Source organism: Panthera pardus, unplaced genomic scaffold (genome assembly GCF_024362965.1).
Source record: "Panthera pardus isolate Hobbes unplaced genomic scaffold, ASM2436296v1 HiC_scaffold_8, whole genome shotgun sequence".
In the NCBI taxonomy this organism is placed as follows: domain Eukaryota; kingdom Metazoa; phylum Chordata; class Mammalia; order Carnivora; family Felidae; genus Panthera; species Panthera pardus.
This window is the reverse complement of record NW_026527013.1, coordinates 132,069,142-132,093,353: the sequence shown is the minus strand read 5'-3', so window position 1 is coordinate 132,093,353 and position 24,212 is coordinate 132,069,142. Positions and strand designations below refer to the sequence as shown.

Genomic DNA, 24,212 nt, shown 5'->3' with positions numbered 1-24,212 from the left:
ACAAAGTGAACTGTTTTTACCCATATGAAGAATATTATAATTCAGAGTTGAATCTGGACTTAAGGGCTTTGTATTAAAGTTATGAAAAATAATGACAGAAAGGCTAAGTCAGTAAAACTAAAATCATAAAGTCATAAAATGTAGTCATTTAAATCATAAATTAAACTTCAATAACCACAGATTGGTGACAGACATTTAAAACACTGATTACAGAATATACTGTAAGACGTATAAGAATCAGCAGACACTGCAAATTTACCACGTTATAAATGTGTCCTAAAACTAACATACTATCATGCTACCACTGCTCCTACTACTTGTAAGAATGATGATGATAATCACCCAACACCACTTCATTGAAACTAACTTAATTTATAATTTAGAAGGAACTTGGGAGACTTTCTTTCAATCAAAAGAAGTCTGAGTTGATGCCTTTTTCAGATAATGTTTCGAAAAAAAACGGACATTCAAAACATGACATTAGTCCATTAACCTTAGAGAGCTACCTTAATTAAAGTGAATACTGAATGTATTTCTATTATTGTTTTGGTAATGGTGATGAGAGTGGTGATGTCTGGACTAAAAAACTGCTTGATACACTTGTAGCGAACACAGCATAATGTATAAATTCAGTAAGTTTTACACCTGTGAAACTAATGTAACATTATGTGTCAAGTGCATTCAAATAAACACTTAATTAATTAATTAATTAATTAATTAAAAAACTGCTTGAAAAGCAAAGTCTGAACTGCCATTTTTTCCTCTTCATTTTTTCCTAAGCAGAGATGGTCTGAATTAGATCAAATAAGAGCAACCACCAAAGGGAAAGGGAAGTTGCCTGAAATCAGATAAATGATGCAACTAGGGGTAATGTGCATTTGAAACAAGTAAATTCCCCCATAAACGAGAAGGAATGGCACATATTCACTAAAAGTAGCAATTATCAAAAAAATGTTATAATGTAAAGTTAAGGGCAAAATTCGAACATAAAATGGCATATACTTGATTACAGTTATGAATCCATGTAAATATATGGACAACAGATACTGTTATATAATAATGTAGGCTTATCAATATTTTTCCTGTTGTTTCTACTGAACTGTAATATTTTTAGAAGATGAAAAACAACTGCCACCAACTTTCACGAGAAAACGTTATAAGAGAATTTTTAACAGCATTATGAAAATCGAAGTCTTATGTCAGCTGTAACTATGTGATTAACCTATGCAAGGACAATGAAACTAAATAAATAGGTAGATAAAAGGCAGAAATTATTCATCAAATAGCAATGAGTGAAAGAGCTGTACCATTTCATTTGAGAGGTTAAAAAAAATCCATTAAAATAATTCAAAATTTTAATAGTTATTTTACATATGAGTAAAATGAGTCTTGTTAATAAAACCAAACAAATACAAATAGCTTAAAAAATCATCTTTACAAGCAAAGAGGACTCCAAACTGTAATATGGAAAATTTTTTATCTAGCAGTAGGTGTGACATAGTGTAGCAAAGTGTTGACAAATACATAAAACATACAGCTATTATTACTGATAAGAGTAACTCAAAAGCAGGGATAATAATATATTTTAGCATATATGTTAAAATATTAATTCTTTTCTAAAAGGGAAAGATCATATGTTATCATACCCCCTTAAAGCTGTATTTTTTTAGCCAATTCTATTACATAGTAAAAAAAACCCTGCAGTTTCCATTTTTTTATTGTCATTAAAATCAGTCCTATGTTCTTCCTTCTACTGGGTAATGACTTTTTACCATTAAAATGGATCTATTGTTTAAATGATGATATTAAATTTTTATAGAATTCCTTGTATTGGGAAAGCTCTATAACATTAAAAATGTGATTACTGTACAACCTACTGATGAAAATTAGTATAATTAATCTATTTCAAAAACTAGCAGCTTTTAAATTAAAATAAAACAAGACTTGAGTTGTTTGGATTCAATTAAATCCTGAATTTCAAGTTACTATTTCATTTCATGTGTTACTTGCCTAGACTCAAGTTAAGAAAGAAAGGAGATACAGTCTTCCAATAGGCAGTGAATATATATACAAAATCTGTATGAGTTTAGGACAGGAACAGATACCAAAATACATCAAGTATGACTTGATATAATAATATATAATTGCATAAACAGGTATACTGTTGCTATAGAAATGTAGATACTTGGGATAAATAATACTACCGTTACTGACACTGTCCAATATATGCAACAACTGAAATAGCACTCAGTAGAACTTTGCTGCAATTCTCCCAGACAGATGAAGACAATTTTTTCACAGTTAACATATTCAGTGCCTGACACTATTTCAATTTTGCTTAAATTAGGTTATTTTTTATTTGTCCTTATTCTATCTTCTTTCCTTTATCGATCCCATTATTGTAGGAATAGAGAATGCAGATTCTTGATGAGTTTCCTGTCCTTAAATACTACACAGCTCTGAAGAGTCACTCTCAGTGTGTAAAACATTATTTTCAGATGGCCCAGGGGCATTTTTGCACACTGTACTGCTATAAACAAGACCTATATTTAAGAGCTGCCTTATCATTCTTGCTGTTTGGTGAGCAGGGATGTAGGAGAGAGAAGAATTCTTCTGGGGGTGAGGCTGAGGGTCATCTCTACCACTCTAATAATACATGTATCTAAACCCATGAATTTGAGAATGTGTAGACAGAAAGAGATCATGCTTAGAGAGTAAAGGGCACCATACCCAATTACATGAAGATTTTAAACATGAAAGTCAAAAAAATCTTTTTATAATTCACACTAAAAATATAATATGCATGTTAATACTTTCTGAGCTTAAGATCATTTCAACCAACATTTACAAGCCTAACACTATCTGGTGCATTGGGGATAGAGCACTCACTGTCTGGCGGAGAAGACAGGTAACCTAACAATTAATTGCAATATATATAAATAAAATAAATATAAATATTAATATTAAAAGGGCCTGCATACATGGACAACTTAGGATCTTAAAATCATACAGATTGCAATAAAACCCACTGTCATGGAATCCAGGCCTAAACTGAGAAGAGGGACCTGGACTTAACACAGGCTAATATATCTAAAGTCTAATTTTGACACAGACAATGATAAAACTTTTGCTAAATTCCGGGAATTATTTTCTACAAAAGCAATGTTCCATAACTGCGTAGCACAGTTTTTAAAGTTTTCTTTTTGATAACCTTACTTGAGCATGAGAACTTGGTATAAAATACAGCGTCCTGTACTTATTTTGTTTTACTATTTATTTAACGCTTACAGCAACCCTATGAATAAAGTATTATTGACTCACATGTGTTACTGGAAAGAATTCATGCCATGTGTTTTATGTACATTAATTTTCAGTCACAACAATAACTCTAAATTGATTTTAACATCCCCATTACTCAAATTAGGAAACTAAGTTTAAGAAAGTTACCAGAGATTAGAAATACAGTACGTGTCAGGAATGCAACTGGAATGTAGGTGCCTGGCTCCAACTCCAACTAGTCCCCTAGCTCCCTACTGACTCCAGCCTGCCATGCCAGCTTGAGATCTCTCCCTTCTCCCTGCCATAGATCTTACGGTCTAGACAAATCACACCTTGTCACATTCTATCATCTGCTTTCTTTGCACCTTATCGGCCTTTACAGTGGTTCCAATTTTACTCTTTGACAGAGTCCAGTTCACATTTCCTGCCTTCCCCAATACCTTCAAAACAATTCATCATTCTGGCTTCTAGAGCATCGTGTTTACCCTTTTACCAAAGCATCTCCATGGTGTAACTTGTATTACAGTATGTGATGACAATCTGAACTCTTGGGCTGAGAACTCCTGGGAGAGCCAAAAACAGTGTCCTAGTCATCTTTTTGGTGCATAAAATGGATCATGACACCCACTTTGGTGATTAGTAAGGTCTACTGGCTGTATACCAGTTCACACGTAAGGTCTCACACATCATGGACATTACCTCTTTTTCTGCACTTCTTCAAGTATCCTACTCTCTAGAACCGACAGATCACTTGATGCTTCTCCCAGAGATGACTCCAAGATTTTGCTTTGCTCACATTTGTTCCTCTCTACGCATTGTACCATTCCCTTTCCAGCCCTAATATTAACCTATAAAATTCAACTTTTAAGATTCAACCTTTCAAGATTCAACATTATTGTTGCCTCATTCAGGAAACGTCCTTGTAATGCTAATTATGTAATTTTACTTCTCTACATTCAATTCTAATGGTATTTGTTAAATACATCATAAACGGCCTACACTGTGATGATTATAAGCATTCTAGAGAAAACAAGCATGTTATTCTCCTATTCACCCCCAGTTAAAGCACAAAACTTTGCGATAGTAAACATTTGATATTATCTTGGTTTAATTTGAATTCCTTGAGTTATAAAACTACTGTCTAATATAATTAATTAATTCTTCTGCCTATATTCCCCCTCTATTTTGCACTTGCATAAACTCTAGTAAGAATTACATTGAATTACATTATAATCACGTATATAAATTCCAAAGCAGGGAGGAAGTTGGCCAACTTTAATGGTTGACACTGTTCAATATGTGCAACAGAAATATCACATGAACATAATATAATTCTGCCAGGAAAACAAAGGTTATGCTTTTAAAATTAATGTACTCAGTGCATGATTCTATTTGGGTAATCACCTAAAATTAGGTCAGCTTTTATTTGTTTTTATTCCCTCTCCTTTCCCCTATAGATCTCATTTCTATATATAGAAGTATAAAAACAAGTCAGAGACTACTGGAAATGTTCATCTAAGCACTATTGGGGAGATAATGTTTTAGACATCATATTTGAAATATTCTTTCCCTAACTGGCAGTGGTTGGAGCCAATCAACTTTATTATTCTAACTTTGGTAGCAAGACCACACCTATGGTAGATATGGCTGCACCAGACTGCCTTGGCCCAATACCATAAAACATCTAACAGATCAGCCTCCCTCTAATTCTGATTGCACAATCCCAAAAAAAACCCCTGTGATTGTGATTATTATTTAGCTTCCAGTGCTGTTCTGTCTATAGGAAAAAAGTTTCTAATAACCAAATTCCTCATTTTAAATTTTACATACACAGATAGAACTCACAGATTCTGCATGTTCTAATCATTTTGTCCTTCCTAAAATAATTTATACCATAAATCAATAAATTAGTCTTTTCAGTTTTAAACAATTTCACGAGCTTCATTAACATGAGGACAGCTTCTGAGTCTGTCCTCAGAAAAGGGAGTCAGTTTTACAGGCCAAGGACTACCTCCCAGACTATGGCAGGAAATAAGTGCTTTTATCTTCAGGGTCTGATAGTTGCCAACTGATCAGCAAGATTGTAATGTTAATAGGTTAAAATTATTATTTTTAAAATTACCAAATCATAGTACTTTTAGTGTATTTTTAAATGATAATGCTTATGATTTTACTATGGCAAGGATCATTTACTTATGACATTTGTATAAAAGCAGTCTTTAGTAATATACTCCATTTTATGAAGTTTTATTTTGTTTCATTTTGTTTGAGAGGGAAAGTAGAGACAGAAAATATGGAAGATCCAAATATTTTAACTCCCAGTAGTGATTCCCAAAATCAAATACCAACTCAGCCCAGCTATCAGAAATCACAGATGTGCACTTAAAAGATAAACCTAAGACATTTTTTTAACTAGAAACCAAGACTGCAGAGAATGCATATATTGTATATATCATATATAAAAATGGGAATATAAAAATGCTTTTAGTTATTATTTTACTTTTAAACTTACTTTGCCCAAGCTCCTCCTATACTGCATTAGCTCAATGTTTACCTGTATTTACTGCTATACAAAATATTCATTTTAATGATTTGAAAATGTTGGTATATACAACAGTAATTTAAAAAGTTCTTGTAAATACCAAACAGAAAAACTGAAGAAAAAAAATAATGGTATGAATGAATTTATGTTTAATTAGAGTAGCTTGTGAGGAACCTCTATTCCTTTTTTCTCGTATTTTCACGAGCAGACTTTTGATCAAAAAATAGTAATAGCTTCATTCTGTACCTTCCATGTTTACATGAGAAGGACAGAAACTCATCTCATTGGTGAGTTTAAGAGAACACACAGAACATGCCCAGCTCACCTCCTTTTTCTCAGTTCAGTTCTACCTATAGAGGAGATGTATTAAGGCCTGTTTTTATCCATTCTCCTATGGCAGAGGACTGTGGGTGTCTGTCCAGCTGTTCCAGTGGCTGGGAAGGTAGAAATGTCTAATTCAGAGGTGAACTCCATTTTATCTGTACATGTATGTAATGCATGTTCTCCAATTCAGCCTCTACTGCTGATAAAGCTGGTACTTTGATCTCCATCTGTCTGGCACCTGTGTCTGTCTCTCAGATGTTTCCAAATTCTGGAGTTGTCATTAATGTGATTTACCCAACCTCAAAAAACCCAACAGGGCAGTCTGACAAAACAGAAGTAGAGCTCTACACAGATGGAATAGTGTCAGCTGCCCATTCTTATTCATTCAGTCAGTAAATACTTATTGAACACTGACTACCTGTAAGGTACTGTCTAGGCATAGGAATATGGCAAGGAAAAAAACCAAAACCCAGCATCTTAGGAAACCCACATCAAGCTACACGTAAATCAGTGGGCAAATAGGAAAAGGAACACATCTGTGTTTTCTTTTTCATGGATTTCAGAGTACAAATTACAGCATTTCAATATATTGACTACAACAAAAAATAGTAAAAAGTAGATATAAAACTGATATAAAACTCAAGACAGTCAAACATTTTGATTTACAAAAACAGCAATTGTCATAGGGTTGAGTCTAAGAATTAATTTCACAAAAACAAGCAAGCAAAATCCATCTTCTTGGAACCACTGAAATCTGAAATAAATCTGAAATCTGAAATCTTGGAACCACTTGGAAAATCTGAAATAAATTTAACTTACTTAATGATTACAAAGAGAAATTTTAATTTAAAATAAGTTTTAAAATAGATAGATACATAGAAAGAAAGAAAGAAAGAAAGAAAGAAAGAAAGAAAGAAAGAAAGAAAAAAGAATAGAATTTGATGTGGGAATACCACTTTTATGAACTGATTGGATCTTCTCAATTCTGAGTAATAGTATCATTTCCCCATGACAAACTAACAGAAGGAGCATCAGTTTTCTTTTAATACAACTAAATATTAAAGATTAAATATCAAAAGGAGCACTGATTTATTTTTAATATAATTGAATATCAAGGATTAATATTAATAACAACACTTATCCCTTCTAAAGTGCTTCTCATATTTGAAGTACTTTACAAATATCAATTCTGAAAAATCATTAATAGTGTCAATCCAAGATAGTGAATATTCACGTTTCAAACCATCCATATCCGCAATGCTTTATCCATCTGAAAGCAGGAGACTTTACTAAAATTTTGACAAACTGTTAACTACCAGCTAACAAAGACACAAAATGCAACACTTTCCTGTACTTAGAAAAAATTACAGTCACTAGGATCCTATCAGGAAAGAGGTGGAATTTTCCCAACTTGGCTGAGAGCTGTTCTGCCCCCCAGGAAATAAACAAAATTCTTTAAATTGTATACTTAATAAAGAACTATTTAAAGTTAGAGAATGAAGGTCAGTAGAGGAAAAGGAATGGATCAGTGGGAATGGGGAAGAAAGGCCGTCATGGGGTGGCTACCCCAGCGGAGTTGAAGTCGGCCTGTAGAGCAAGGAGGCCCCTATACAGCCAGAGGTGTGCCCACCACCCCACCAAGGCTCCTCTGTCACTGCATCCGCCTCTGTTTATACACGCTGTGAGCAGGCGTGCTAGTTTATTACAAATCTCTCTCAACTTCAAGAGTTGGCAAAATAAATAGCATATAAGATGATTTCCTGAAAAGCAGTAAGAAATTTTACAAAATATCATGCAGCTACTTCTTTAGATTATTTTTCATCTCTGAAATCTCAGTTGGAAATGCAGTCTTGAAGACTCTAGCATGATGATAACATCTCAGAAAAAAGAAACGATACTTTTAAAATAAGCGCGTTTTACAGAAACTTGTGGCACATCCTAACCTCTCGTTTTTCCTTTCTGCATCTCTAATTGAGATGGTTTAATAGTACATTTTCACAATACTCTGTTGCCAAGTGAGAGCTGTGGTGTAGTTCAAATACCCAGATCTATGCTTATCAAGGTTTGCTGAGGTTTTACTGGTTACTCTTTCTAATAATGAATGAACTTCAACATTTAAAATATACCATTCCACGCAGTTACTTTCAGTTATTTTTAATCACAGCATTCAAATGAAGCTGAGTCAAAATAAATACTACGGTTCAGGTAACTAATAGTTGGGTCATATTTCAGAGTGATCTGAGGATAAACTAATGTTTTTGTTTTTGTTTTTGTTTAATGACAAATTTAAGTCATTGTAAACCTCAATAGAAATTTTAAGACTTTCTAGAAAAGATTTGAGGCTGGGAGATCAAATTTAATCTATAGGAAAAAATTAATTACCTATGTTTATAACTTAAGTAGGTCATATAGCAACCTAGATGGCGTCAATAGGCATTATGGAATTTTGAGTATTATTCGCATAAACGTAATTTCTCTCTCTTAATATTCTTCGACACGCTTACCAACTGAGATGCTTTATATTTCTGACTTTTAAACTCTCCAGAATATGCAGTCTTTGTTTTAAAATCCAGTAGAGACAATAGCAAATGGAAAGCAAATGACGTAGCCTTCAGATGTACAAAACTTACAGACATACTCAACTAGCGGAGCTTGGGTCTTTCTGGGACACTCTTATATGAGGCAATTTCTAGATGTGTAAATGAGTGAAAAGCATTTCTGAAATAACATTTTCAAATATAGTATAGATCAAGAAAACAATAGCATAGTTCTTACAACAAATACACTAACAGAGAAATGGAAAATACCTGACTATTTGACTTTTAAGAAAAAGACTTCCAACCAGCTTAGTAACATTGGAATGCTGATATTCAAGTTCATTAATGAATCGAGCTCAGCAATCACTTATTAAGGGCTTACCATGTAGAAGGCACTGCGCTTGGCACTTAGAGGAAGCAAAAGTAAATAAAACTTCCCTTTCTCACATGTATTATGATTAGGGCAGATGCCAAAGCTTGCACCAAGTGAGCCCATTTACTTCCAAAGCTGTTTCCAGCTCAAATTTTTTCCAGTCTCCCAGCAATACTCACTTACAGGATGTTGTTGTTGTTTTTCTGGGAAAAGGACTTTCCCCACCCTTGTTTTTGTGTCTCATTTTATTCCTATTTTTAATTTATGCCATCTTGTTGTATTTTATGCACTCTAACTTGCCTTAAGACCATTCTAGAATGAGGCAGGGTATAAAGAAACAAACAAAAAACAAATGCAGAAAAATAAAATAAAGTCAGGGCACTTCAGGACACTCTTTAAAGTCAAATCTTAAATGTCAAACTCTTCCTCAGCCTGCATATTGACCTTCGAATCAGAATATCTAGATTTTATTTTTTTAATGTTTATTCATTTTTGAGAGAAAGAATGCGAGTGGGACATGGGCAGGAAGAGAAAGAGGGGGCCAGAGAATACAAAGTGGGCTCTATGCCCACAGCCAGAGAGCCTCATGTAGTTTCAAACCCACGAACTATGAGATCATGACCTGAGCTGAAGTCAACTGCTTAACCAACTGAGCCACCCAGGAGCCCCGGAATGTATAGATTTTAATGCTACCTCAACATATATGAAATTTTAGGCATATTCTGACTTTCACTAAGCCTCAGTTTTATCATCTGTAAGTAAGGGTAAAAACAGCCATGTCACGGGATTTTGGCTGCATATTACAGAGTAATTGATTGTAAGAGGTATTTAACAAAAATCAATTTTATTTTCTTCCTTTGCAAACTCATTAGCTGTCTATTATACTAATACTGCAAATAAAATGTCAGTCAACAACATATCATGCCTTGATAGCAAAAACAGAACAAATATAAAATCAGAACACATAAAATAATGAAGACACTAAAACCAGCAAATTCAAGATAAAACTTATTTTAAAATCCTGCCCACATTTTCTTAAAGTTGCTACATCAATTTCAAATACTTTGCAAAATGAAACAAAGGTATGTTTTTAAGAAATAAAAAATGGTCTCCTACTTTCTCTAAATTTTCTGCTTCTTAGTCAGGAGACATACATGATCCCCCAAAGGGTACATTTAAAAAAATGCAGATGAACATGTTCCTATTGCATTACTTTTGAAATATCATCAACAAACATTTTTATATAAAAACAGTCTAGCTGGATTACAAAATAGGATTGAAGAGTTCCTTGAAATAAAAAAAAAATCCTGAGATAGCAATAACAATTTTCACTTGTGAAGAACTCTTTCAGGCAATTCCCCCCAGATTGATTTATATATTTTAAACAGCCCTTATCAAAATCTCAGCAGGGTTTTGTTGTTGTTGTTGTTAAACTTGACAAGCTGAGTCTAAAATGTATATGGAAATTCAAAGAACTCAGAATATCCAAAACAATTTTTAAAAGAAGTAAAAATTTGGAGTACTTACACAATCTGGCTTCAAAACTTAATATAAAGCTGCAGTAATTAAAACAGTGGTACTGGTATAAAGATAGACATAGAAATCACTGAAACAGATGAGAAAGTACAGAAATATGCCCTTAATGTGTATTGTTAACTGATTTTTTTACAATAGAGCCAAGGCAATTTAAGGATAAAGGGTGGTCTTTTCAACAGATGACCCCTCCACATCCTGTGTAAAAATTAACACAGAATGGATCAGATCTCAGTATGATAACTAAAACTATAAAACTTCAAAAAATATATATAGAAAATTTTTGTGATCTTAGATTAGGCCATAACTTCTTACAAAAAACACCAAAAAATAATCCATAAAGAAAAGAACTTGATAAATTGGGCTTAATCAAAATTAAAATATTTTGCTCCCAAAACACCATTAAGAAAACATCACTTGCTAGGAGAAAATTTGTGAAAATCATTATCTGATAAAGGACTTGTATCTAGAATATATAAAGAACACTTACAACTTAGCAAAAAGGCCAACAAACCAGTTAAAAAATGGGCAAGAGACTGAATAAACAATCTGAGAAAAAAAATACTAATAGCCAATGACTCTCATTAGTCACTAAGAAAATGCAAATTAAAACTACAATGAGATACCATTACATACCCACCAGAATGGCTCTTCTCAAAAAGACTGAAAATAACAGAAGTTGACAAGGATAAGGAAAAACTGTGATCTTCATACATTTCCGATGGCAATGTAAAACACACACACTCAAAAAGACACAACACAACAAAATAAAACAAAGACCACTTTTAAAAACAGTTGCAGTTTAGTAGTTTCTTAATGGATAAACACAGACTTATCAGTGAACCTATATTCACGCTCCTAGAAGACTATCTATATGTCCATACAGACTTATACACAGATGTTCATAGCAGCATTACTCAAACACAGAAAGCAATCCAAATGTCTGTCAGATGGTAAACTGATAAAATTTGATCCATATAATATTTCTCAGCAAAAAAAAAAGGAAAAAAAACTTCTAAACACACTACAACATTGGTGAATCTCAAAAACATTATGCTAATTTAAAGAAGAAAGATACAAAGATTATATAATGTAAGATTCTGTTTACAAAAATTTTCTAGGAAAGGCGAATCTGTGAACGCAGAATGCAGACCAGCAGTTGCCTAGCAGGGAATAGTAGCAGGGCTTCACCACAAATGAACATGAGGGAATTTGGCGGGGAGAGGTAGTTTTAGAACCGGATCTGGTGATGATTACACAAATCTGAATATATCAGAATCATTGAATTATACAAATGCAATGGGTGATTTTTATTGCATGAAAGTTATACTTCATTAAAACTGTAAAGATAAAACAATAAAACAACCAGCAATACAATATGCAAAGTTCTAAATCAGAGCTATAAACCACTTTGCAATGATTAATCAATGAATTATTAGTCTGAGATATTTAACCCAAAGAAGAGGGCAAAGTGGAAATATAACTATTTTCCAAACACTTGATGTATTTGTAAAATATGATGTATTTGTATACATATGAAATATGCCCTTCAGAGGACAACTAAGACTAATGGATCTTAATTAGACTAAGTTACAAGAGTCCAAATACAAATCAATATATTCCAGAAGTCTCTAAATACAAGAGCCAAAGTTTCTAAAAAAATAAGAGCTATCCAAAACTGATAGGTTGCTTGCTCCATGAGTCAGCCTATTGTTGTTACTAATACTGTTTGAAATGGTTAATTAATCAACTCAGGATTGTGAGATCATGACCTGAGCTGAAATCAAGAGTCAGACATTTAACCAACTAAGCCACCCAGGTGCCCCATCATTTTACTCTTTAAAGAGATGAGATATTAAATATGGTAAGAAGATGTAGTTCAATTGGCCAGCTATCCGTTTGCTCTTGGTTATGTATGAATGTGTTTCACTGTGTATGTGTGTGTGTTCAATTAGCTTTGTTTCTTTTTCAAACAATTTAAGATGATCATCTCAATAAACAAAATGCATTTGACAAAATCTAACACCTTTCCATGTTAAAAACACTCAGAAAAACTAGAATTAGAAAGAAACTTCCTGAACCTGCTAAAAGGCACCTACAAAACACATGCACAGACACATACACACAGTTTGCAACATACTTGACGGTGAAAGATAAAATGCTTTCCCTCTAAGATCAGAAAGAAGAATGAATGCCAGCTGTTGTCAGATCTATTTAACATGGTACTCGAGGTTCTAGCTAAGGCAATTACACACACACACACACACACACACACACACACACACACAGAAAAGGTATAAAGTTTGGAAAAGAAGTAAATACATCTGTTTTTGTAAATGATATGATCTTGCATATATAAACCCTAAGGAATCCACAAAAAAAGTCTGTTAGAACTAGTAAACAAGTTCAGTAGGGTAGCAGGACACAAGATCAACACACAAAAGTGAACTGTATTTTTTATACAAGCAATAGTATCAGAATAAAATACTTAGAAATAAACTCATCAAAATAAATACAAGACTTGTACACTGCAAAATACTAAATATCAATGAAAAAAATCACAGAAGATCTGAATAAATGGAAAGAAATCTAATGTTTGTGGATTTGAAGACTAATATTTTTAAGATGGAATATTCCCAAAGTGATCTACAGATCTAATACAATCCTTGTCAAAACCCTAGCTGTCTTTATTTTGCGGAAATAAGCAAGCTGATTCAAAAACTCATGGAAATGCCAAAAAAAAAAATACTGCAAAAAGAACAAAGTTTGAGAACTTACACTTTCTGATTTCAAAATTTACTACCAAGCTACGTAATCAAGCCAATGTACTACCACCATAAAGACATAAAGGCAGACAAATACAGGCTCCACACTGAGCATGGAGCCTGCTTAAGATTCTCTGTCTCTCTCTGTCTCTCTCTCTCTCTTCTCCCCCACCCCCCGCTCCCTTTCCCTTGATCGTGCTCTCTCTCTCTAAAATTAAAAAAAAATTTAAAACACAGACATACAGATCATGGAATAAAATTGAAAGTACAAAAATAAACCTTTACATTTAAGGTCAGTTGATTTTTCACAAGGAAAGACAATTCAGTGATAAAAGAATAGTATTTTCAACATATGGAGCTGGATCCACTGGATATCCAAATGCAAAAGAATATGGTAAGATACATAAAATTTAGTTCAAACAGAACCACAGACCTAAATGTAAGAGCTAAAACTATAAAATTATTTGAAGAACACATAGGGTAAATCTTTGTGACCCTGAATTAGATATGGCATCAAAAGCACAAGTAACATAAGAAAAAACAGATAAACTGGACTGCGTCAAACTTAAAATTCTGTTCTTCAAAGGACATCATAAAGAAACTGAAACGCTAACCCACAGAAATAAAGTTAATATTTGCAAATTATGTATATGATAAAAGACTAGTATCTAAAATATGTAATGAATTCTTACAAATTCAACAATAAAAGACATACAACCTAATTTTTTTTATGTGAGCACAAGATTTAAGAAGCAATTCCTCCAAAGAAGGAATGGTCAATACCAACACATTAGTGGTCATTAGGGAAATGGAAGTCAAAAATACAACAAAAATACCACTTCACACCTATAAGAAGGCTAAAATACAAACTATATAACATAGCACTGTATGTTATCTACACTGGAATTAAAAAAATAAAATTAAATTAAATTTTCAAAAAAAGACTGTAACAAGTGAAACCCTCCTATATTGCTGGTAGCATTCTAACACAGTATATCCACTTTGAAATACAGTTTGGCTCAAAATGTTAAACACAGATATTGTGCAACTCCTAACTACATACCTAAGAGAACTACTAACATATGTCCACCACAAAAAAAAACCTAGGAATGTTCATTGCTACATTAGTCATAATAAGCCAAAAAGTAGAAATAATCAGAAACCATTCAGTAACAATGAAATTGATCAAGGATCTATTATAGGAAGATGTATAGGATGAGAAAATGAGTCACAGAGATTTCATTCCAACAGGGGAAGACAGAAAATACTGAAACAGACAAACAAGATAATTACAGGTGATAACAAGGGCCATGAAGGAAAACACAGTGATGTGACAGAGAAAAACTATTAAAGTCTCACATTAAACAAGGTAGTCAGGCAGAGTCTCTCTGGGGATTGGATCTAAAGAATAAAAAGGAAACAATCACATAAAAAGTGAGGAGGCATGCATGCCTGGCTGGGGAAACCGGAAGTGTAAGTGCCCTCAATGAGGAGACAACTTGGCATGTTTAAGAAACTGACAGAAGGCCGGTGTGTCTAAAACATAATATGTGAAGAAGAAAAGTGGCACAAGATAATGCTGCAGAAATAGACAAGAGTTAAATCAGTCAGAGCCTGGAGGCCATAATAATGAATTTGTATTTTATCCTTCTTCCAACTGGAAGCCATGGGAACAGTTTAGGCAGAGTAGTGTCACTATCTGATTCACATTTTTAAAAGCCTGTTTTGTCCACCATGCTGATAATGGATTATAAGAGGACAATAACAGAAGGAGAAAGAACAAATAGGTGGTTCTATTGTAATCCAGGCAAGACACGGGAATTGTACCAAGACTAGGATTCTTTTTAGATAATTACATCCAGCACCTTAGTTTCTAACCTATTCTAAATATAGTGGATACTGTGAGGTGTTGCCCAAACTCACTTCTGGGATGAAAGACTTCTTTTCCAGCTACAGTCTTAGCTGAAGAGGCCTCCTGGAGCAGCCTTCGTTCAATGAACAGTGCAGTGGTATAAAGACTGGCCCCAGGCCTGAATGTGGGCCAACATGAAGGGCCATCCAGCTGCAGAGTTCCCCAAAAGACACCTGGTGCCTTCATTGATACCACATCTCTGAGTTATGCTTCCTTTCGTTCCCTCCCAAAGGTTTTGATCTCAAGAACATTCCCTCACCACTGTATTGTATGCTGATGTCCATCTCTTCATCTGCTTCCCAGAAAGATCAATATGACACTCATTTAATAATACTCAGGGCATGGTTCTCAGTTTACCTTCTAAAGATGGCAAATCTATAAATACTAATGAACTTGAAATAATAACACACCATTTAAAAAATCCTAACAATGTAACTGTTTCACAAATTATGACATTTTTATGATAGTCCCTTAATTTTACATGTATTTTAAGTTCTTGTTTGTAAACACATTTCAATGTTACTCTAGCAAAGGCAACAGTAAAAAAGTATAATAAGTGGTAAAATAAACTGTACTATTAACCACTTTGAAGAACCTAAGAAAAAAGTGGACCAATTTCCCTAGGTGTCTTTTACTGTAGATAAGAAGATAAAGCATTATTTATCATTGCCATTATAATTGAAACATAGTACCTCACTCTATACTAATCAAAACTAAAATTCAATGGAGCACCATGTTTCTATTAGCCTGGAACATTATTTCCTACACTCGGAAAACATTCAAAATTTGCATATGCAATTTTTTTCTTCCAAAGGGTCACTCTCTGTATTTGCCAGGTATGTAATTTTGGAAACAATTTGATGTACACAAGAATAACATATAATCAAATTTCAATCATTCAGGGCAGTAGAAGAAAAGTATCACTTAAATCTACCCCATTAACCCATCACATATAATCTTCTTGCCTATCAAACAATTTTCCAAGGCTGCTAAATATTCTGAGTTTTACCTTTTTCCTATGTCTTAAAGGTTCTAAAGCAACAGTGAAATGGCCAAAGGGCAGCAACATAAGGGAATTAAGTCAGAAGTAGCAACGTCCCTAAAAAATCCTCAAAGTATTCTATATCTTAAATAACTTAGAGTTTACTGTTGGTAGTGTTTGCAAAAAAATATTTAAAGGGTCTTTTCTCTGGAGTTTCAGCCCAGATCAGAATTTTATTGCCTTTGCCCAAAGCCATTTCAAGATTTCCAGCGCAAAAAGAAGGTATAGTGTGATCCTTAATGTGAGTTATGAAGATCAAAAGAGAGCAAAAGAAGATTTCAGAGATATAAAATCAGTAACAATCTTTACTAAATTTAGAAATATGTGTCCATATTTTCATTTTATGTTATAAAATAATTTGTACTGTGTTTTTGAAATGGTCAGGCAATAAGTAATGTATGACCATGAGTTCCTTGAGAATGGGAGATTTTATGTTCAGTGCGTCACATGGAGCCTAGAACACAGCACTCAACAAGAAACCAAAAAAAGGAAAATCCTATAGCTCAGTGTTTCCACATATACAAATTTCCTGGACTAAAGGAGTGTATCTGAAAACCAAGTGTAAAGAAATAAGTCAGTAAAAATCAGATGACCACATGCAGTGTTTATTGTTCAATCTTCACAATAGCTTTATGAAATACTACCGGGAGACAGGGACTGAGGTTCAGAGACAGTAAATAACATGCCCCAAATCATATGGCTACTAAGTTGCAGAGCTACGAATCAAACCCTTGCCTCACTAACTCAGTTCTCAGAGTTTTTCTATAGCTGCACCATCCAATACAGTAGTCACCAGCCATGTGTTCCTACTGAGCACTTGAAATGTTGCTAGTGTAAACTGAGTTGAACTTTAAGTGCAAAATACACACTGGATTTCAAAGGATATTGTTGGGAAAAGAATGTAAAATAATTCATCAGTAATTTTTATATAAATTACATGTCGATAATATTTTTGGATTTATTGGTTAATTGTACTATTAAAATTAGTTTCACTGTTTCTTCTTATATTGTTTTAATGTGGTTATTCAAAAATTTTAAATTACCTATATGGCTTGCATTTTATTTCTATGTGGCAGCTTTATCTATAGGAAAAGGTAGACAATAAAGGAAATAATTTCCACTGGGAAATGACATTGAGGGAAGGGGGAGAAGTGATTTTTTACATTTTACTTTGTCTTTTTATTCTCATATACTCTTTGACTTTTTAAACATGAACATATAAAGAACAATTTACAATCCAATACACAGATTCTGTAATGGAGGTATCCAAAATACTGATGGCATGGTCAACTCTACCCATAACCTCAAGGACATTGTTGTATTTAGGGTCTTAAGCTTCATCTTAAGGAAGAAAGAGAAATAAAGAAATTATGAAGAGCAACAAATATAGAGGAGAAGCATACCCAATAGCAACAGAACAAAAAAATTGGTGGCTGAATAAAATGTAGAGAAGAAAAGAAGAAGAAAGAAAAGGACATATGGAATAGCTATATCAGGTCTGTAAGCCAAGAAAAGACATTGTACCTTTATTCAAAAGATCTTGGAGAGTCACAGAAGGAAAGGGACATATCTGATCAGTAATTTACAAAGATAGCTTCCAATGTATAGAATGCAGGCACACTGGGGTGAAGTTGGGAATGTCAGGGAGAGAAACTAACATTTACTGAGTTCCACATATTTGGTTAAATGTTTTACCCACATTATTTAATTTGGTGTCATTATTTATAACTGAAAAAGATAAACAAAAATTAAGAAAACTTTCATGATGACCCAGTTGGCAATTTATCCTCAGAAACTGAAGGGAATAATAAAAATGTGTAATCACACAAATAATTTGGGAAAAGGCAATAGGAAAGTCTGGATATAACATACCTTTATTTTTATTTAAATTAAAAAAATAAATTAAATAAAAATATAATAAAAATAATAAATAATAAACTTAAAAAAATAAATCAAGTGATGATATTTTCTTGGGCCTGTAGGAGTGCAAATGGATAGGGAACTTGAAAATAGTAAAAAAGAATTTGTAGTAGTCGCAGAAACGAAAGGAATGGAGGGAACTAATCAAGAGGAAGCAGTAAAAGGACTGGTAAGAGGTACTGAACATCCATTAAATAATAGTAAAACTAGGTAAAATTTATTGAGCTCTTATTATGTACCAGCCACTGGCTGAATATTTTATATGCATTTTCTCATTTAATCCTCAAGACATCTAATTAGGTGAGTATAATTATATATCCCTATATTACATATGCAAATTAGAGACTAAGTAATTCGACCTTTCATCACAGAGGCATGATTCAAATCCACTTCTGTCTGTCACAAGCTATTTAACCAGGTCTCCAATGTCACTATAATGTCAACAATCTGAAATTCCATTCCGTTACAACATAAGAAGCTCTCTTTTTAGAAATGAAGATATACTGAGACTTAAAGAGCTTGAAGTGACTAACTAAGATCTCAAAAATAGTTAATGTCACTGCCAGGGCTAAAATCTGTGTTTCAAAATTTAAGATCCAGAAAAACTATGATACATCTAGATAACAATATTATCCAGTGCTAAAAAATGAACTACTAAGCTATGAAAAGACATGGAAGAATCTTAAATGCATATTACTAAGTAAAAGAAATTATTCTAAAATAATTTATATGATATTCTGGAAAAGACAAAACTATGGGGAGAGTAAAAAGATCACTGGTTCCCAGGGGTTTATGGGAAGGGATAAATAGGTGAGCACAAGGGACTTTTACGGTAGTTAAAACTACTCTGCGTGATACCATCATCGTAGACACATGTCATTATACATTTATCCAAACCCACAGAACATACAATTCCAAAAGTCAACTCTAATATAAACTATGACGATTATGAATAACATCCAGTAGTTTCATCAATCTTAACAAATGTTACTTTTATTGTAATTCTAGTGGGAGATGTTGATAACGGGGGACGCACTTGAGGAGGCAGGAAATAAATGGGAAATGTGTGTACCTTCCCTTCTATTTTGCTGTGAACCTAAAACAGCTCTAAAAAAAATCTTACTTTAAGAGAAAAAAAATAGGGAACAATAAAAAGTGACAAGATAGGAGGAAAAGTTTTAAAATTTTCAGATGTAGTTTCAGTTGTGAAACTACATAATAAAATAACTCTTTTGAAAAATTATCTGGATACCTGTAATAGAGCTGAAATGGGTAATGATATTTATGAATCTATGTCTTACAACCCTGTAAGCTGCTCATGTCAACATAGTGTTTTGCATGGAGAAGAAATTAAATAAATATTTCTTAAAGGAAAATAAGGAGAGAGAGGGTGGGATGAAAGGAAGGAAAGGGGAAGGAAAAAGGAGGAAATAAAAAGACACAGAGAGAGAGAGAAATGAAAGAAAGAACACAGTTTTCCACGAAAATGTTCCATTTCCTAAAAAGTTTGTGACCAAATTTTCTGAAATCCTCTGACTCAGAACTGACAAGGCATATAAGCCCAAATATTTTACTGCTTTAGGGTACTACCAAGTATGCTCCCAGATTTATAACAAGTTAATTGCCCTATTTTCCATACTCTTGCTCCTTACGGAATTTTCAGCCATTGCTTAGTGCTGGATACAGTAGACAGGTCACCTTTTGTATAACAGAAATTTAATATGATTGCAACTTTTATATTGACTAGCACTGTATTACCAGGTGTATGGCTCCAGAAATGCCATGAATTTAACAAAGTTAAATCCCTAGATTGTATATTCATCAGAAAACAATTATAAATTCTTTTATGAACAATTTAAGGTATAACTAAATACAAAACAAACAAAAATATATCAGGAAAACTATCAAAGTTTCTGTTTCTTTTCAAATTCCTTCAACTAGGTTATCTATTAATTATTAAAAACACTTATTTGTAATGGTTAATATTTGGAAAAAACATTTTAAGTAGTAAGGTCAGATTATTATCCGGGGGGGGGGGGGGGGGGGAGAGTACTTTATAAGAACAAATAGAAGGAAAATTCTAAGATGCATAATCTTTATATAATTTAAATGAAGTCAGAAAGGATATGGGGCTAAAATATAACATTGCTTCACAGTTCTTGGTCAAATTACATCAACTCTGAAATTCCTACTTTGTACTAGCAATTCCTCTAATGTAATCTGTCTATCAATACTGGTATTAGCTAAATGGTTCCACATCTGGGTTTTACAGAAGTGGTAGGTACCCTGAAATTTAAAAATGACAATTTTGCAAAAGAACAGAGCAAGATGTAATAATGTATTCATTTTACGGTGTTTCCTGTCTCCCTATTCACCATATGGAAATGCTCAGACATCTCAGTACAATGTGTCCTCCAATTATACCCAGTATTGTGGGCATGATAGAGGGTTCAGAATAGCTTCGGATAAATGGCTCAAGAGGTTAAATATTATATGTGTCAGGATCAAAACTCAGAGAAATATAGAAGTGGTTTAAAAAAAAAAAAACTGAAAGGAGTTATATGTTGATGTAGATTCTTCGGGTCATAGTATGCCAAAAACCTCTCCCTTAATGCCTTGTTTGTTTGATTGCAATTCTGCTATCTTATCATTCAGCTTATCATTAGAGAGTATCACTTGAAGGTATTGTTCTCAAAGCTATTTGGTGATGGTAACTTTTAAGTCAATTGAACTGACATTAATTGAGGGCTGACTTTGTGTGTATGGAACTAACCACAGGATAAAATCCATAACCTAACATAAAATTAAAACATAATTTTCAACTTACTAGTTATATGGCAAGATATGATTTAAAGTGACGACCTCTTATGATAATCTTTGATAGAAAAAGTTTTACCAAGAGTAGATTCTAATGTGTCAAATCTCTTTTGCCTTATATTAGGCAACAGCTGTGCTGTAGGTACAATCTGTTTTACCAATTCCTCTAATCTTCTGTGGTATTTTGAGTTAGTGTATTTCTAAGTGTCTTTTTCATCCACACTTCTGCAACTTTTTTGAAACTTAAGGACAAGATTTTGTATTCATCCCATTAATTTTCATCTTCCTATTCTCACACCACTACACCAGAATCTTTCTTGGATCTCAATTCAGACATTCAACACAGTAGGTACCCTTTCTTAGTTTGTGTACTTTGCTCGATATGATAATCATACCAGGTAAGGTCAAACAAAGAGCTCTGTGATTCACTACTGTGTCAGTGAATCAATGTGTTCTACACACACTTCTGTTACCTGCTCCATTTCTAAAGTTCCCACAGAGTTGAGAGGGAGTTGAATCTTTTGTTATTAATAAGTAAAGGTAATATATCTGGTGTTGGTCAGCATTCATTTATTTATCCATTCATTTCTTCATTCATTCATTTATGTATATATCTATCCATCATATATTATTTTTATATCATTTCAAAGGTAGAAGCGTTATGTAATATTTATAAAGTAGGATTGACTCTAAATATGAAAGGATACTGTAATAGTTAAAAGTTTACGTGTCAACTCTGCCAGGCCAGGGTACTCAACATATTTAGTTCAAATACCAGTCTAGACATCAGGCTGGAGGTAACTTTTAGATGAGATTAACATTTGAGTAAAAGCTAATTACCCTCCATTATGTGGGTGGACTTTATCCAATCTGTTGAAAGTCTTAAAGACAAAAAGACAGAGATGTCCTGAAGCAGAGGGAATTCTGCCTCCAAATTGCCTTCTGATTTAAACTGGAACATCAACTCTTCCCAGGATCTCCAGCCTGGATGTCTGCCCTGCAGATTTCAGACTTGTAAACCCCAATTTCTTAAAACAAAACTCTCTCTTCACACACACACACACACACACACACACACACACACACACACATCCTATTGGTTCTGTTTCTCTGGGGAACCCTATCACAGGGACTGACATTCAAGGCAAGGTTGGGAAGCTCTAAAGGGGGCATCTGCATCAGGTAGAATGTAGTCTGGATGATGTCTATGATCTCTGCAATCATTATACTTTTCAGATGTCATATGGTTCATTGCTTAGATGGACTTATAAATCATTGGCTAAAACACAGATAGCTGAAACACAAAACTAAAAAAGGTATTGATCAAAAATAACTTTTATTACACTTATACAATGTTTCTTTCATATATCCATTATATTTGAACTCCCCCCCCCCCCCCCGCAGTCCTTTGCTACATACAGCTTACATTTTTAAGATAATTTCAAAGAAAAAAAAATTAAGATTAAAGAGGTACACTAGGGATGCCTGGGTGGTTCAGTCAGTTGAGCATCCAACTCTTGATTTCGGCTCAGATCATGATCCTAGGGCCATGGGATTGAGCCTGGCATTGGGTCCTGCACTGAGCGTGCCCTGCTTAAGATTCTCTTTTTCTCTGTCCCTTTTCCTAGCTTGCATGCCCTCTCTCTCTCTCTAAAAAGAGGTACAACTATTACTTAAAGAAGAAATTTGGAATAAACTTCAGAAGTCTTTTCACTTTAGTTTCACTTCTTGTTTTACACAAGGAATGAATCCAATGCAACTGCACTGCTTTGGAGTGAACTTTGTCCCCCCCCCACCCCCTCCCCCAAATTCATATGTTGAAGCCCTAATCACAATGTGATGGTATTTGGAGATGATAGGTTTAGATGAGGTCATGGGAGTAGAGCCTCATGATGGGATTAGTGTCCTTGTAAGAGAGACAACAGATCTGTCTGTCTGTCTGTCTGTCTCTCTCTCTCTCTCTCTTTCTTCCTCTTCCTCCCTCTCTCTCCCTCTCCCTCCGTCTCCATCTCTCTTTTTCTCCACCACGTGAGTATACAGTGAGAATGCAATCCAGGCTCTAACCAGAACCCAACCATACGGGCGCCCTAATCTTGGATCCAGCCTCCAGAATAGTGAGAAATAAATTTCTATTGCTTAAGCCACCCAGTCAGTCTGTGATATTTTTTATAGCAGCAAGAACTAACTAATACATGCACTTACAAGCATTGGGTGCTATTGAATATTACAACCCACTCAGAGATTATACTAAGAAAATTTATTTAAACAACAAGTAAAATTGTACTAAACAGAGGAAGGTCACATAAATAACTGGAACTAAGACATGAGGCTACATCAGAATCGCCTGCAAAATTTATGAAAACAGACTGATTTATGACCCCACACCCACAGTGTATGATTCAACAAGTCTGGGCTGGAGCCCCAAAATGGGCATTTCTAACAGAAGTTCTCAGGTCATAATGCTACTGAACCATATTTTGTAAATGATTAATACAGACTGATGAAAGGTATAAATCACAATCTATTAATAGCACCACAAGTGTATTTTAAACACACATACATACACAGAACATCAAACTAGGTTTCCAAAATTTTAACTCCGGGTATCCCAAGTGAGACATGTTTGCAAAAGGAAGGTTTTTTTTTGTTTGTTTATTTGTTTTTTAATTTCACGTTTGTTTTAACAAGCATCAGGGTTAGGGAATTAATAGTCCAAAATTATCAAATTAGCAAAGAAAGTGTGTTTCATTCCTTTAACTAGTTACAACAGAAGAACTAGGTTAATAAAATGTATTTAGTACAGGGTCCTTTCAAGATTTTAATATGAGATACAGAATTAAAATACCAATTTTTTTTCCAAAGTGCACTAGTTGCCAGAAGATAGCTTGTTATTTTAAATGTTATTTGATATGTATCACTAAAATCCTATGGACATTACCCATTTACCTAGTAAGCCCTTTCTTCCTGGGCAGGATAAACATATACTAGCCTAACCCTAGGCAGAGGGAAACCAACAGACACAGCAACATTATCAAGAAAAGCACGTAAGAATTTTAAAATGATCATCTAACAGAGAAAAACAACTGTTAGCCTTAAAAATAGTAAGCTTCAGTAATGTTTGTTCAGTGAAATTAATGGATGAGAGCTATTGTTTAAAATCTCAATAAA

At 33.8% G+C, this 24,212-nt stretch overlaps 1 protein-coding gene across 8 annotated transcripts in view; it reads right to left on the bottom strand.

Moving 5' to 3' along the window:
* Window positions 1-24,212, bottom strand: part of FOXP2 (forkhead box P2) — a 565,305-nt gene that overhangs the window by 447,317 nt on the left and 93,776 nt on the right. The window lies entirely within an intron of this gene.